At 41.8% G+C, this 16,270-nt stretch overlaps 1 protein-coding gene across 27 annotated transcripts in view; it reads right to left on the bottom strand.

The window, feature by feature from the left end:
* NSD1 (nuclear receptor binding SET domain protein 1) overlaps positions 1–16,270 on the bottom strand; it is a 149,251-nt gene that overhangs the window by 84,197 nt on the left and 48,784 nt on the right. The gene's annotated exons all lie outside the window — the stretch shown is intronic.

Here is a 16,270-nt window from a genome sequence, read left to right as displayed (position 1 = left end):
ACATTTCTGTTAATTAATTAACAATAAAGGGCGAGTGGTTAAGAATTCTCCAGTCATTGCAGGGCATATGGGTTCAATCCCCAGTCCAGAAAAATCCCACAAGCCAAGGAGCAACTAAGCCCATGTAACAGAACTACTGAGCCCAAGTACCACAACTACTGAAACTCACATGCCTACAGCCTGTGCTCTGCAGCAAGAGATGCCACTGCAATGAGAAGCCTATGCAAAGCAAAGGAAGAGCTGCTCCTGCTCACTGCAATTAGAGAAAGCCCAAACTGGAAAATTCTTAAAGAGATGTGAATACCAAACCACCTTACCTGCCTCCTATGAAATATGTATGTAGGTCAAGAAACAATAGTTAGAACCAGACATGGAACAACAGGAGTATGTCAAGACTGCATAATGTCACCCTGTTTATTTAACTTACATGCAGAGTACACCATGTAAAATGCTGGGCTGGATGAAGCTCAAGTTGGAATCAAGATTGCCAGGAAAAATATCAACAACATCAGATATGCAGATGATATCATTTTAATGGCAGAAAGCAAAGAGGAACTTAAAAAGGCTCTTGATGAAGAAGAAAGAGTGAAAAAGGTGGCTTAAAACTCAACATTCAAAGAAGATCATGGTATCAGGTCCCATCACTTCATGGCCAATAAGTGGGAAAAAAATGGAAACACTGACAGATTTTAGTTTCTTGGGCTCCAAAATCACCGTGGATGGTGACTACAGCCATGAAATTAAAAGATGCTTGTGGCTTGGAAGAAAAGCTATGACAAACCTGCTAACTGCTAAGTCACTTCAGTTGTGTCCGACTCTGTGCAACCCCATAGACGGCAGCCCACCAGGCTCCCCCGTCCCTGGGATTCTCCAGGCAAGAATACTGGAGTGGGTTGCCATTTCCTTCTCTAATGCATGAAAGTGAAAAGTGAAAGTGAAGTCGCTCAGTCGTGTCCAACTCTTAGCAACCCCATGGACCGCGGCCTACCAGGCTCCTCCGTCCATGGGATTTTCCAGACAAGAGTACTGGAGTGGGTTGTCATTGCCTTCTCCGATGACAAACCTAGACAACGTATTAAAAAGAGACATCACTTTGCCAACAAAGGTCTGTATAGTCAAAGCTATGGTGTCTCCTGTAGTCATGTACAGATATGAGAGTTGGACCATAAAGAAGGCTGAACACCAAAAAAAAAAACACAAAAAAACAATGCTTTCAAATTGTGGTGCTTGAGAAGACTCTTGAGTCCCCTGGACTGCAAAGAGATCAAACCAATCAACTCTAAAGGAAATCAACCTTGAATATTCACTGGAAGGACAGATGCTGAAGCTCCAATACTTTGGCCATCTGATGCAAAGAACCAACTCACTGGAAAAGCCCTTAATCTTTCCCAGCATCAAGGTCTTTTCCAATGAGTCAGGAGGAGAAGGGATCGAAAAAGGATAAGATGGTTGGATGGCATCACTGACTCAATGCACATGAGTTTGAGCAAACTCTGGGAGATAGTGAAAGACAGGGATGCCTGGAGTGCTACAGTTCATGGGGTCACAAAGAACTCAGACACAACTTGGTGAATGAACAACAACAACGTCTTTAACATCCCATCAACAGTACAGGTCTCCTGCCCTGAGAGAAAGATGACTTTGTGTTTAATAGAACTGAGCTTCCCACCTGATAAACCACACAAAGTAGTGGCACATATGCCAAACTGTTTCTAGGTAGCTAAAAATAGCACCTAAGGTACTTGGACAAATGATCTATACATTTACTCCAAGAAGGCAAACAAACAATATGACTTTCCATAAATTCCAAGTCTCAAAAGAGGCTTGATGAGTTCCTGTTTCAGACCGGATTGTCCCTGCTTACTGCCTACAGAAGTACCCACCTGAAATATATTGAGTGTTCAATAAAGAATATGCTGAATAGGGTCTTCCCTGGTGGTCCAATAACTAAGACTCTCACTCTCAATGCAAGGGGCCTGAGTCTGACCTCTGGTAAGGGAACTAGATCTCATGCGCTACAACTAAGAGTTCAGATGCTGCAACTAAGACCCAGCACAACCAAATAAATAAATAGGAATTAAATGAAATATTTGTGAATGAAATGAGTGAAATCATTCAAATAAAATAATGATCAGTAATATCTGGGGCTCAAGGATACCAAAGTACTAGGCTCAATTCCATGATTTGTAAGTTACCATTCAACTTTAAGACTGCATTCAGAGAAAGGTAATTCTCACAGAATACACTTACTAAAAATAGTCTCAGGCATCCCTGGTGGCTCAGTGGCAAAGAATCCACCTGCCAAGGCAGGAGACATGCATTCAATACTTGGTCCAGGAAGATCCCACATGAGAAGGAACAACTGAAGCCTGTGCACCACAACTACTGGGCCTGTGCTCCAGAGCTCAGGAGCCTTGACTACTGAGCCCATGTGTCACAACTACTGAAGCCCACTCATCAAGCCTGTGTTTTGCAACAAGTGAAGCCACCACAATGAGAAGCCCACACACTTCAACTACAGAGTAGCTCCTGCTCTCCACAACTAGAGAAAAGTCTGCACAGCAATCAAAACCCAGCACAGCCAAAAGTAAAATAGTTAAAAATAATACTAATGCCTAGTGTGTCTGTCAGATAGTAGGTGCTTAATAAATTTTTTAAAAACAGTGTCATTAGTTCTTCATGTATATACAGTTACTAGGAACACAGACAGAAGCTACAATGTTTTTTTAAAAAAACTTTTTCAAAAGCACCATGCAAAGGCGCCATTTTTGCCTATTATCATTCTGTAAGTTATCAGGGGGGAAAAAAATTACTTCAAAGCTAGCAATGGCTTCAAAACTTTAAAACCATGATACCAAGATGGGACAGAAAAACAAATCTGGTCTTTCTTGCTGGTCCCATGGTTAAGAACGCACCTGTGAATGCAGGGGACATAGGTTCGGTCTCTCTAGGCCAGGAAGATTCCACATGCCGTGAAGCAACTAAGTCTGCGAGCCCCAACTACTGAGCCAGAGTCCAGAGTACCACAACTCATAAAGCCCACAGGCCATAACTACTGAAGCTTGTACACCAAGAGCCTGTGCTCCACAACAAGAGAAGCCACCACGAGAAACCCATGCATCATAATGAAGAGCAGCCCCTGCTCACAAATCCCACATGCCGCAACTAAAGATCCCACATACTGCAAATAAGATCCCACACAGCCAAATTAATGTTTAAAAGGAAGACAGAAGATCTAGACAGATATTTCTCCAAAGAAGATATACAGCAGGCCAACAGGCACATGAAAAAATGCTCAACACTGCTAGTTATTAGAGGAATGCAAATCAAATATGCAAAGCTATAACAAAGTACCACCTAATGCTGATCAGAATGGCCATCATTGAAAAAATATATATATCTACAAATAATAAATGCTGGAGAGGTGTGCAGAAAAGTGAAAACTGGAAAACACTACAGAGGTTTCTCAAAAACTAAAAGTAGAGCTGCCATATGATCCAACAATCTACCTCCTGGGCGTTATCCAGAGAAAATTCCAATTGGAAAGATATATGCACCTCATGTTCACAGCAGCACTATTTACAATAACCAAGACATGAAAGCAACCTGAATGTCCATCAACAGATGAATGGATAAAGATGCAGTATTCATATACAATGGAATTCTGAAAGTGAAAGTGTTAGTTGCTCAGTTGTGTCCGACTCCTTGCAACCCCATGGACAGTAGCTCGTCAGGGTCCTCTGTCCATGGGATTTCCCAGGCAAGAGTACTTGAGTGGGTAGCTATTCCCTTCTCTAAGGGATCTTCCCAATGCAGGGACTGAAGCCAAGTCTCCCAAATTGCAGGCAGATTGGCAGATTCTTTACCATCTGAGATATCACGGAAGCACAATAGAATTTCTACACAGTCATAAAAAGGATGAAGTAATGCTCTTTGCTGGAACATGGATAGAACTAGAGACTTTAACACTAAGTGAAGTAAACTGGACTAAGAAAGACAAACAACATATGATATCACTTATATATGGAATCTAAAATGTTACAAATGAACTTATTTACAAAACAGAATCAGACTTAACAGAGTATGAATTTATGGTTACTAGAGGGGAAAAGGAGTACATCAAGGTTATATATTGTCACCCTGCTTATTTAACTTATATGCAGAGTACATCATGAGAAACGCTGGGCTGGAAGAAGCACAAGCTGGAATCAAGATTGCCGGGAGAAATATCAATAACCTCAGATATGCAGATGACATCACCTTTATGGCAGAAAGTGAAGGGGAACTAAAAAGCCTCTTGATGAAAGTGAAAGTGGAGAGTGAAAAAGTTGGCTTAAAGCTCAACATTCAGAAAACGAAGATCATGGCATCTGGTCCCATCACTTCATGGGAAATAGATGGAGAAACTGTGGAAACAGTGTCAGACTTTATTTTGGGGGGCTCCAAAATCACTGCAGATGGTGACTGCAGCCATGAAATTAAAAGACGCTTACTCCTTGGAAGAAAAGTTATGACCAACCTAGATAGCATATTGAAAAGCAGAGCTATTACTTTGACAACAAAGGTCCGTCTAGTCAAGGCTATGGTTTTTCCTGTGGTCAGGACTAAGGAATGTGAGAGTTGGACTGTGAAGAAAGCTGAGCGCCGAAGAATTGATGCTTTTGAACTGTGGTGTTGGAGAAGACTCTTGAGAGTCCCCTGGACTGCAAGGAAATCCAACCAGTCCATTCTGAAGTAGATCAGCCCTGGGATTTCTTTGGAAGGAATGATGCTAAAGCTGAAACTCCAGTACTTTGGCCACCTCATGCGAAGAGCTGACTCATTGGAAAAGACTCTGATGCTGGGAGGGATTGGGGGCAGGAGAAGAAGGGGATGACAGAGGATGAGATGGCTGGATGGCATCACTGACTCGATGAACTTGAGTCTGAGTGAACTCCGGGAGTTGGTGATGGACAGGGAGGCCTGGTGTGCTGCGATTCATGGGGTTGCAAAGAGTTGGACACGACTGAGCGACTGAACTGAACTGAAAGGGGGAAAGGGGGGTTGATAAATTAGAGCGTTTGGGATTAGCAAATACAAACTACTATATATAAAACGTAGATAAACAAGGTTCCAGTATAAAGCAAAGGGAACTATATCCAATACATTATAACAAACTAAAATGGAAAAGAATCTGAAAGGAGAATGAGTATAACTGAATCACTTTGCTTTACGCCAGAAACTAATGCAATATTGTAAATCAAATGTACTTCAATTTTTTTAAAAAGTTAACAACCAACAAGAGGCCTATTAAACAAATTATGCAGAAAACAATGAAATACGCAAAGTGCAGATGAAGTTAAGGGATACTGAAAGTGTAATACAAGCCTTACATAAGTTATATCAACTATTTAGAAATTATGCCTGAACTACAATGATGAAAAAAAAAGTCGCTGAGAAACACAAAAAATAGTTTCATTAAACTAAAGGTATCATGGGTGAAGATTTTCATAAACTTGAAACATTAATTTTCTCATTATTTAATTCATTTACCAGGACAACCAAGAAAAAAAAAACAATATGATAACCTACTGGGAAAAAATGCCTATACAAATACATATTAGTAAAGAACAACAACATCCAAATACTAGTGATCTTTTTAAATTAAAAAAAAAAATTGTTTTTAGTTATTTTGGGTAAGCTGCAATATCTCCATCACAGCACATGATCTTAGCCCATCCAAGAAATATGGGATCTTAGTTCCCAGACTGGGATGGCACATGATTCCCCTGAATTGGAAAGCAGATTCTTAACCACTGGACTGTCAGGGAAATCCCTATAAGTGACCTCAATATATAAAAAATTAGAAAGGGGCAAGAATTTCAGACCAAAAACAGGCTTCCAAGCATGAAAATAGAGAAAATAAGGACAAAGGAAAATTAAAGGGGGAAAGGGATATGACTCCTCAGGTGCTTAAAAATACCACCTCAGATAGAAAGACTCTGGAACAACTCCTTGTAAAAGCCCATAATTCAACTAAAAACCTACATACAAAGCAAAACAAGAAACACAAACATGAATTCCTGACTCCAAAATTCCTGGACAAGAGCAGCAAAGACTAGAGTGAAGGAGTGTCATCTAAGCTGAGAATGGAGGACAGGCATTATTTCAGAACAGCTCAAGTGGCTCAACGGTAAAGAATCTGTCTACTAAGCAGCAGTCATGGGTTTGATCCCTGGGTCGGGAAGATCCCCTGAAGAAGGAAATGGCAACCCACTCCAGTATTCTTCCCTGGGAAATCCCATGGAAAAGGAGCCTAGCAGCTATAGTCCATGGATTCTCAAAGAGTTGGACACAAATTTAGTGGCTAAACAAAAACCTAAAATATAAGGAAGTGATGTGAAGGCACAGGGAGAATGCTCTCTACAAACCAAGGTTCGACAGAGGCCACCAGACATTAAGAAAGGCATGGGACAGATTCTCACTGCCCTCAGAAGGAACCACCCCTTACCAATAACTACTGGACTTCTAAACTCCAAAACTTTCACTTTCCCTTGAATTTCCATCAAGAGGTCCAAACCAGACCTATAATGGTTTTCTAAGATGAAACAAGCTCAGGTGGTACAGGCAAAGTTGTGTTCTACCTGAATGCTACCCCAGAGTAGATAACCCTTAGATACCAGATTCTTCCCAGGCATACGAAGTAAACTATACATCAACCAAATCATACTACAACAGTATCTTTCCTCCCTTTAATTAATAAAAATTTTGTAGTAAGGATAACTTGGCCTCTCTGGTGACTCAGTGGTAAAGAATCCGCCTGCCAATGCAGGGGACAAGGATTTGATCCCCAATCCAGGAAAATCCCACATGGTGAGGAGAAACTAAGCCTGTTCACCACAACTGTTGAGCCTGTGCTCTAGAGCCCAGGAGCCACAACTACAGAAGCCCCCGGGGTGCAACTATGGAAGCCTGTTTTCCCTAGAGCCTGTGCTCTGCAACGTGAGGGGTACTGCAGTGAGAAGCCAGCAAGCTACAACTGGAAAGTAGCCCCCACTTCCACAGCTAGAGAAAAGTCCACACAGCAACGAAGACCCAGCACAGCCAAAAGTAAATTAATTAAAAAATAAAATAAAAACTTAACTGAGATTATCCTCTTAACAAATTTAAAATATACAACCCATTAGTATTGTATATTGGTATATCAAACAATATCTTCTAAAATAACTTTTTAAGAATGTACAGTGAGGACTTCCTTGCTAGTCCAGTGTGCTTAACCTGCCAAAATAAAGGACACTGGCTTGAACCCTGGTCCAGGAACTAAGATTGCACCTGCCTCAGGGCAACCAAGCCTGTGCACCACAACTACTGAGCCTGCGCACTCTAGAGCCCGAGCTCCGCAACAAGAGAAGCCACTGCGGTGAGAAGTCCATGCACCGCAAACTAGAGAAGAGCCCCACTTGCCACAATTAGAGAAATAAACAAGAATGTACAGGGATATAGGTCTTAATGTGGGGGGAAACTAATACTGTCATGACAATTATCAGAGGACTCAGTTGTCATTTTAGGTAACAATAACTGCATAAAATTAAACTCACATTAGAAGACAATAGCAATGTGTAAGACAAAATGCATCTCTTTAGATGCTTGATTATTTGATATCTAAAAACTGATTTCGGAGAAGGCAATGGCACCCCACTCCAGTACTCTTGCCTGAAAAATCCCATGGACGGAGGAGCCTGGTAGGCAGCATTCCATGGGGTCGCACAGAGTCGGACATGACTGAGCAACTTCACTTTCACTTTTCACTTTCATGCATTGGAGAAGGAAATGGCAACCCACTCGTGTTCTTGACTGGAGAATCCCAGGGATGGGGGAGCCTGGTGGGCTGCTGTCTATGGGGTTGCACAGAGTTGGACACGACTGAAGTGACTTAGCAGCAGTTCAAACCATCCATTTTGAGAACAACTTCAACTCAAACAGACTATACATACATAATCCTCTGGTTTATAAACAAGTAAAAATCATATTCCAAAGACCTGTTAGCAGTCTCCTACTGCTTCTACCAGGTTTCCCTGGTGGTTAAGTGGTAATGAATCCACCTACCAATGCAGGAGACATGGGTTTCAATCCCTGTCAGGAAGATCCCCTAGAGAAAGAAATGGTAATACACTCCAGTATTCTTGACTGGGAAATCCATGGACAGAGGAGCCTGATGTGCTAGAGTCCAAGAGGCTCTAAAAAGTCAGACAAGATTTAGCAACTAAACAGTAACAACAACTGCTTTTATCAATTCCAAAAGGAGAAAAAAATATGTTTAGTAACTTATTTAAAATACCAAGTTTTGGGACTTCCCTGGAGGTCCAGTGGTTAAAATTTTGTGTTTCCACTGCAAGGGGCAAGGGTTCAATCCCTGAAAACTAAAATCCCGCATGACTCAGGGCACAATCCAAAAAAAGCTAAAAAAATATTACAAAATACCAAATTTTAAGTATTATTCTAAAGAATTACATTATACAGGGCTATCTAAATTTTCCTTTGAATTTCAACTTTTTCCTACCTATCCCTTTATTCTTATGCTAAAAGTAGGTAGTTTCAGTATTTTACAAGTAGGACACCTAAGGTGACAGATTACATAAAACACACTGTTGTTCCTTTATGATATGAATTTTTTTAGTAAATAAAATAAAAATAATCTTACATTTCTGTAAGTTGGGTGGCTTATAAAGCACTTTCCAATATGATTTCATTATAACATGATAATAGCAAAGCTTATCTTTAAGTCTACAGGTAGTAGACCTCAGAGACTATAGTCACCTTAACGAAAAGGAGACCTCTCACACTATCTGTGTCCAACACTTAGCCCTAGCAGTACTTGGCAAACAGTGGGTGTTCAATAGTTACTGTCTGGCTAATTCCCCAAAATAACTAACATGATATTCTTTATTATTGAAGGAACACTTAAGCATATTATTATTGTTGTTCAGTCACTCAGTCAAGTCCAATTCTTTGTGACCCCACGAACTGTAGCAAAAGAGGCTCCCTCTGTCTACTGAATTTCCCAGCAAGAATACCAGAATGAGTTGCCACTTTCTCCTCCAAGGGATCTTCCTGACCCAGAGATAGAACCCCTGTCACCTGACTCTCCTGCATTGCCGGCAGATTCTTTAAGATTGAGCCACTGGGGGAGCCCCAAATTTCAAGGGACTTCCTTACCAAATCTGCCCTATAAGAAATACCATTGGGGGGCTGTGGTTCAGTGGTTAAGAATCCGCCTGCTCATTTAAAGGACACGGGTTCGACCCCTCGCCTGGGAAGATTCCACATGCCAAGTGACAAATAAGCCCGTGCATCACAACTACTGAGCCAGCTCTCTCTAGAGCCCATGCTCCACAAGAGACGTTGTTAATAGAGCAGTATGAGCACAGCCCTTATCAGGCAGCCAGTGCTGTGCCTTATTATTCTGCACCCTATTACTAGGCAACAGTTCTTGCTCAGCCATTGGTCGGTGTCTCAGTGGGCTCTGCCCACAAGCAACCATCAATGAGGAACCATCAGGGAAATGATTCAGCCAAGGGTCAGTGGTGTGTGGTGGTCATCAGGTAGAGTGTGAGGTAAGAGTCAGATTCAGGCCTTGTCCTAAAGGGCCTCCAGCTAACTTAGCCTCTAGCCAGCAGGTGAGCTGGAGGCCCCAAGGAACAGACTGGGGACTATGTCCTTCAGGGCTTCAGAGTCCTCACTAAGGCCCTCCACTAGCCTTGGCCCAGGCTTTGAGGAAGTGGTGAACCTCTCCCCCATCCTTGTCATTTGTCTGGGCTGCAGTCAGTGAGACCTGGTCTCCCCTATTTCAGTGGCCTGAGGATACTGAGGGCCATTTGGGTTGGGTGCCTGGCTCCCTCAGTGATGACAGCTGGGCAAGATGTGGGAACCTGGCCCTGAAGGAGCTGCCGACTGAGTTCTGACTCCTTAGTCAGGACTGGAAATAGTCCTGAACATTCAATGGAAGGACCGACGTTGAAGCTGAAACTCCAATACTTTGGCCACCTGATGAGAAAAACTGACTCATTAGAAAAGACCCTGATGCTGGGAAAGATTGAAGGCAGGAGGAGAAGGGGACGAGAGAGGATGAGATGGTTGGATGGCATCACCAACTCAATGGACATTAGTTTGAGCAGGCTCTGAGAGCTGGTGATGGACAGGGAGGCCTGGTGTGCAGCAGTCCATGGGGTAACAAAGAGTCGGACACAACTGAGCAACTGAACTGAACTGAACTGAACTGAGACCTTGGAGAGTAAAAGTAGTGCCTTGGTACCTTGCCCTTTCTTGTAAAGACAGAGAATAACATTCATTTGGTAGAGATTTATAGGAACCCTGTTATCTGACCATCACCTGACCTCAAGAACAAAAGATCTAACACCAATAAGTTTGCAACAACTAATCATACCCCTCCCCCATCTTTCGCTTTTAAAGGGGCTTGTGATTTAACAGTTATGTGAACCTAGCTGGGATGGCAGGGGGCTTGCTGATAGACTGGATGTGTATGCTAAAACAGAGAACTCAAGGATCACTCCTTTATGCCTTAAATACTGCAAAGATGGAGTTCCCATTTATTAAAATGGAGAAGACTACAAGAAAAGCAGGTTTGGGGAAATAAAATCTGGAATTTGGTCTTGAACAAGTATAAAACTCCATTGGACTCCCCTGGAGGTCCAGTGGTTAAGAGTCCCCACTTCCCACTTCCACTGCAGAGGGCACAGATTTGATCCCTGGTTGGGGAACTTAAGTCCCACATGCCTCGGGACAACTAAACCTGAATGCCACAACTGAGTCTGCAAGCTCTAGAGCCCATGCTCCCCAACAAGAGAAGCCTGCACACTAACTAAAGATGTACTTTAAGAGGGTTAAAGTGCATCCCAACCACATCACACATCGAGTAACTGCTAAGGAAAACAACTGTACTAAGTATAACAATCTAGCCAGGTACATTTAAGCACAATAAAAAATCAGACACTTTGCTGAACATTTAATTATTTCTGATGTCACAGAAGCTTCCAAGAACAGGGTAGAAGGGTGTTTTTCTCCATATCATGCATGCAAAAACTGAGGCAGAAATTAATTCATTTACCCAGGTTCACAGAACTATTACTAAAATATCAATGCAAGGATTCAACTAACTCCAATAAAAATGCTTTTAACACTGCATTAATCTATTCACTGAAGATAAACCAGAATTTTCTTTACATAAGATTTTACACTTTACATATAAATTTTCCACACTATTTAAATATATCGTAACCCCCTAACCATTTTAGAAATCCAAATATTCCCCCATCTAGAACAACTATTGGGTTGGCCAAAAGGTTCATTCAGTTTTTCCCATAAAATGGCTCTAGTAGTGCTTAGTTGTCCTTAACTTCCTTCAAAACAGTTCTGTTACACTGCATTGTGATAGCTGTCATATCACCATGCATTTAAAAAAAAAACTTATCAAGATTGGTGAATTGCTGTGTAGCAATTTTAATATTGAAGATGGAAAGAAAAGAGCAACACTTTTGGCACATTCTGTTTTATTATTTAAAGAAAGGTAAAAATGCAACTCTGCCTCTTGAGAAATTTGTATGCAGGTCAGGAAGCAACAGTTAGAACTGGACATGGAACAAAAGACTGGTTCCAAATAGGAAAAGGAGTACGTCAAGGCTGTATATTGTCACCCTGCTTATTTAACTTATACGCAGAGTACATCATTAGAAACGCTGGGCTGGAAGAAACACAAGCTGGAATCAAGATTGCCGGGAGAAATATCAATAACCTCAGATATGCAGATGACACCACACCCTTATGGCAGAAAGTGAAGAGGAACTAAAAAGCCTCTTGATGAAAGTGAAAATGGAGAGTGAAAAAGCTGGCTTAAAGCTCAACATTCAGAAAACGAAGATCATGGCATCCGGTCCCAACACTTCATGGGAAATAGATGGGGAAACAGTGGAAACAGTGTCAGACAGATTTGTCAACAATCAAGAACAGTCAACATTAGACCATGCAGGAAACAGCTGACATGATGAAAAGTGGATAATATATAATACTGTGGAACAGAAAAGATCATAGAACAAGTGAAATGAACCCCCACCAACCACACCAAAGACCAGTCTTCGTCCGAAGAAGGTGATGTTGTGTATATTGTGCTATTGCAAGGGGATCCTCTATTATAAGCTAATTCTGGCAAACAAAACAATTAATTCCAACAGGTACTACCCCCAGTTGGACCAACTGAAAGCAGCGCTTGACAAAAAATAACCAGAACTAGTCAACAGAAACCACGTTATCTTCCATCAGGATAAAAGCAAGACCACATTGCATGTTTCTTTGATAACCAGACAAAAACTGTTACAGCTTAGCTCGGAAGTTCTGATTCATCCACTGTATTCACCCAACAAGGCACCTTTGGATTTCCATTTATTTCAGTCTTTACAAAATTCTCCTAATGGAAAAAATTTCAATTCTCTGGAAGTCTGTAAAAGGTACCTGGTACAGTTCTTTGCTCAAAAAGATAAAAAGTTTGGGAAGGCAGAATTCTAAAGTTGCCTGAAAAATGTCAGAACGAAGTAGAACAAAACGGTAAATGTGTTGTTCAATAATTCTTGGTGAAAATGTGTCTTATTTTTACTTTAAAACCATAGGAACTCTTCGGCCAACTCAATAACTTTAGGGAATTCCTCGGAGAAAAGCCTCTTCATGAAAGTGAAAGAGGAGAGTGAAAAAGTTGGCTTAAAGCTCAACATTCAGAAAACGAAGATCATGGCATCTGGTCCCATCACTTCATGGGAAATAGATGGGGAAACAGTGGAAACAGTGTCAGACTTTGTTTTTGGGGACTCCAAAATCACTGCAGATGGTGACTGCAGCCATGAAATTAAAAGACGCTTACTCCTTGGAAGGAAAATTATGACCAACCTAGATAGCATACTCAAAAGCAGAGACATTACTTTGACAACAAAGGTCCGTCTAGTCAAGGCTATGGTTTTTCCAGTGGTCATGTATGGATATGAGAGTTGGACTGTGAAGAAAGCTGAGCGCCAAAGAATTGATGCTTTTGAACTGTGGTGTTGGAGAAGACTCTTGAGAGTCCCTTGGACTGCAAGGAGATCCAACCAGTCCATTCTGAAGGAGACCAGTCCTGGGTGTTCATTGGAAGGACTGATGCTAAAGCTGCAACTCCAGTTCTTTGGCCACCTCATGCGAAGAGTTGACTCATTGGAAAAGACCCTGATGCTGGGAGGGACTGGAGGCAGGACAAGGGGACAACAGAGGATGAGATGGCTGGATGGCATCACTGACTCAATGGACATGAGTTTGAGCAAACTCTGGGAGATAGTGAAGGACAAGGAAGCCTGGCGTGCTGCAGCCCATGGGGTTGCAAAGAGTTGGGACATGAATGAGCGACTGAAGAACAACAAATACATTTGAATGCTATACAGAAATTTTCTGGGGCTTCCCTGGTGGCTCAGTGGTAAAGAATACGTCTGCCAATGCGAGAGATGGGTTCGATCCCTGATGTGAGAAGATTCCACATGCCATGGAGCAACTAAGCCCATATACCACAACTACTGAGCCTGTGCTCTAGAGCCCACATGCTGCAACTACTGAAGCCCGCACACTCTAGGGCCTGTGTTTCACAACAAGGGAAGCCGTCACAATGAGGAGCCCGTGCAGCACAACTAAAGAGTAACCCCAACTCTCCGTATCTAGAGAAAAGCCTATGTAGCAAGGAAGACCCAGGACAGCCAAAATTAATTAATAAATTTAAAAAACATTGACTCTCTGAAGTCAAACTTACAAAGTTATAAAGGGCCTAACACAAAGTTACAACTTAAAAGCAGCTGCTATATTATTATTCACTGTGTTTCTTTGCAAAGGAATTACTTCAATTATTTTAAGAATTAATATGGCAGCACAGGCACTTAACCTCCATTTAACACTATGTTTAGAGAAATATTTCAAATGCAAAATAACTGACCTAAAAATATTTAAATAGAAACACAATTCCGATGCTATTAGATAATTTACATAGTATTATAACTTATTAAGATTCCCTGGTAGCTCAGCTGGTAAAGAATCTGCCTGCAATGTGGGAAACCTGGGTTTGATCCCTGGGTTGGGAAGATCCCCTGGAGAAAGGAAAGGCTACTCACTCCAATATTCTGGCCTGGAGAGTTCCATGGACTGTGTAGTCCATTTGGTCGTAAAGAGTCGAACATGACTGAGCGACTTTCACTTTCTGCTGCTGCTGCTGCTAAGTCACTTCAGTCGTGTCTGACTCTGTGTGACCCCATAGACGGCAGCCCCCCAGGCTCCCCCATCCCTGGGATTCTCCAGGCAAGAACACTGGAGCGGGTTGCCATTTCCTTCTCCAATGCATGAAAGTGAAAAGTGAAAGTGAAATGGCTCAGTCGTATCCAACCCTTAGCAACCCCATGGACTGTAGCTTTCCAGGCTCCTCTGTCCAATGGATTTTCCAGGCAAGAGTACTGGAGTGGAGTGCCATTGCCTTTCACTTTCTAGAACTTATTAAAAATGAGTGTCCTCTCTGAGGGATAAACTATTCCCAAAGAGACTGTGAAAGACAGAGGGACCAAATGACTTGTCCATGACTATGAGATAAGTAGGGTAACAAGATAAATAGCTATACTATTCTGTGCATTTGTAATTCACTAATACTTTGGCCACCTGATGAGAAGAGCTGACTCATTTGAAAAGACCTTGATGCTGGGAAAGATTGAGGGCAGGAGGAGAAGGGGACGACAGAGGATGAGATGGTTGGATGGCATCACCAACTCAGTGGACATGGGTTTGGGTGAACTCCGGGAGTTGGTGATGGACAGGGAGGCCTGGTGTGCTGCGGTTCACGGGGTCACAAAGAGCTGGACACGACTAGGTGACTGAACTGAACTGAACTTAGAGTGACTAAATTTAAAGTCTTAATCCTTCATATACATTTGCTTATAATTAAATGAAGAATTAAATACACTGCCAGTCAGCATAACAGAAATGTACGGGCTTAACTCCTGCTATGCTCTTAAACCACCTGTGAGCCTCTGAAGAGTTACTCTACCTCTCTTAGTTGGCAGTTTGTTTCTCTGCCTGTGAAAGTAGGATAATACCTCCAATTTTGTAGGAGGCTGAACAACTCTAATACTGTTTTTAATTCGGTACAAGAAATCAAAAATAAATGATAGCTATTTTTAGTCAGTGATTACAATTCTTCTATCTTATGAGAATTGTGATTTCCTTTCCCAGTATCAACCAGAACTGTAAAGGAAATGTTCAACTCTAGAATAGAAAGTAAAATACTACTTTAAGCATCTGCTTTACTCCCACCTTGCTCACAGCTACAGTCAAATAAATGTTTGTGTGTATTCTAGTTGTCAAAGCTCTTTTAACATCCATTTTATCATATGAATCTCAAAAACAACCAGGTGAGGTAGGCAGCACAGTTTTTATTATCCCGTATTTACAGCAGACCAGGAAAGAGAGACAAAGAGTGATCCTGTCAGAAGTGTAGAGAGCTTTAACAAAAGGTGGGGATTAGAAGTCAGCATCCCTACTTCACCATACCAATCACAGAACAAAGGAGTGAACTGCAGTCCTTAAGTCTCCTCTCACCAATCCTCTCTACACTGCAGAGGGCAGTCAGAGCTACGTCTATTAACTTTCACTGAGAAAAAAAGGGGATCTGGGACCCAGGTAGCAAAAAAAAATCTAGCAAAGAGTAGTTAGATAAACGATATCTGGCAGCATTACAATTTTAACCTACAGCAAGCTGAGGCAAAAGACTAAAGATTATTGTGTACAACTTAATTGTTATGAGTAAGAAATGACCTCTTGTTTATTGGCTAAATATCAGAAACAAAAGATCAAAGAGAAAGTCATTGACAATAGATCAAAGAGAATCACTGAAATCTTGGAAAAGGACAGCAGAAAAGCAGGGAACTGGTCCACTGAAAGCTGGAAAGCAGAGCAGCTGCTAGGTTAGTCATGGAAACAGGTGTATTGAGGACCACACAGTAATTAAGGCTGAGGCTAGGAGACTATCAGTGGAAGCCCCACCTGGATGTAGCATGAAGCTGCTCACAAAGGGCAGCCTGCTCACAAGGTAGAACAGAAACATGCAGGCCAAGGCATTCCTGCTTAGCCCAGACCTTTGACTTTATGCCATAAAAATTCTCAAACCCACAATAAAACAGGTTTGATAACAGTGCAGAAGACAGGCCTGAAAGGATGCAGCCTTCTACAA

The sequence above is a fragment of the Bubalus kerabau genome, chromosome 1 (assembly GCF_029407905.1).
Source record: "Bubalus kerabau isolate K-KA32 ecotype Philippines breed swamp buffalo chromosome 1, PCC_UOA_SB_1v2, whole genome shotgun sequence".
Taxonomy (NCBI): Eukaryota; Metazoa; Chordata; class Mammalia; order Artiodactyla; family Bovidae; genus Bubalus; species Bubalus kerabau.
Note: the sequence above shows the minus strand (reverse complement) of the source record. Positions and strands in the feature narration are given on the sequence as shown.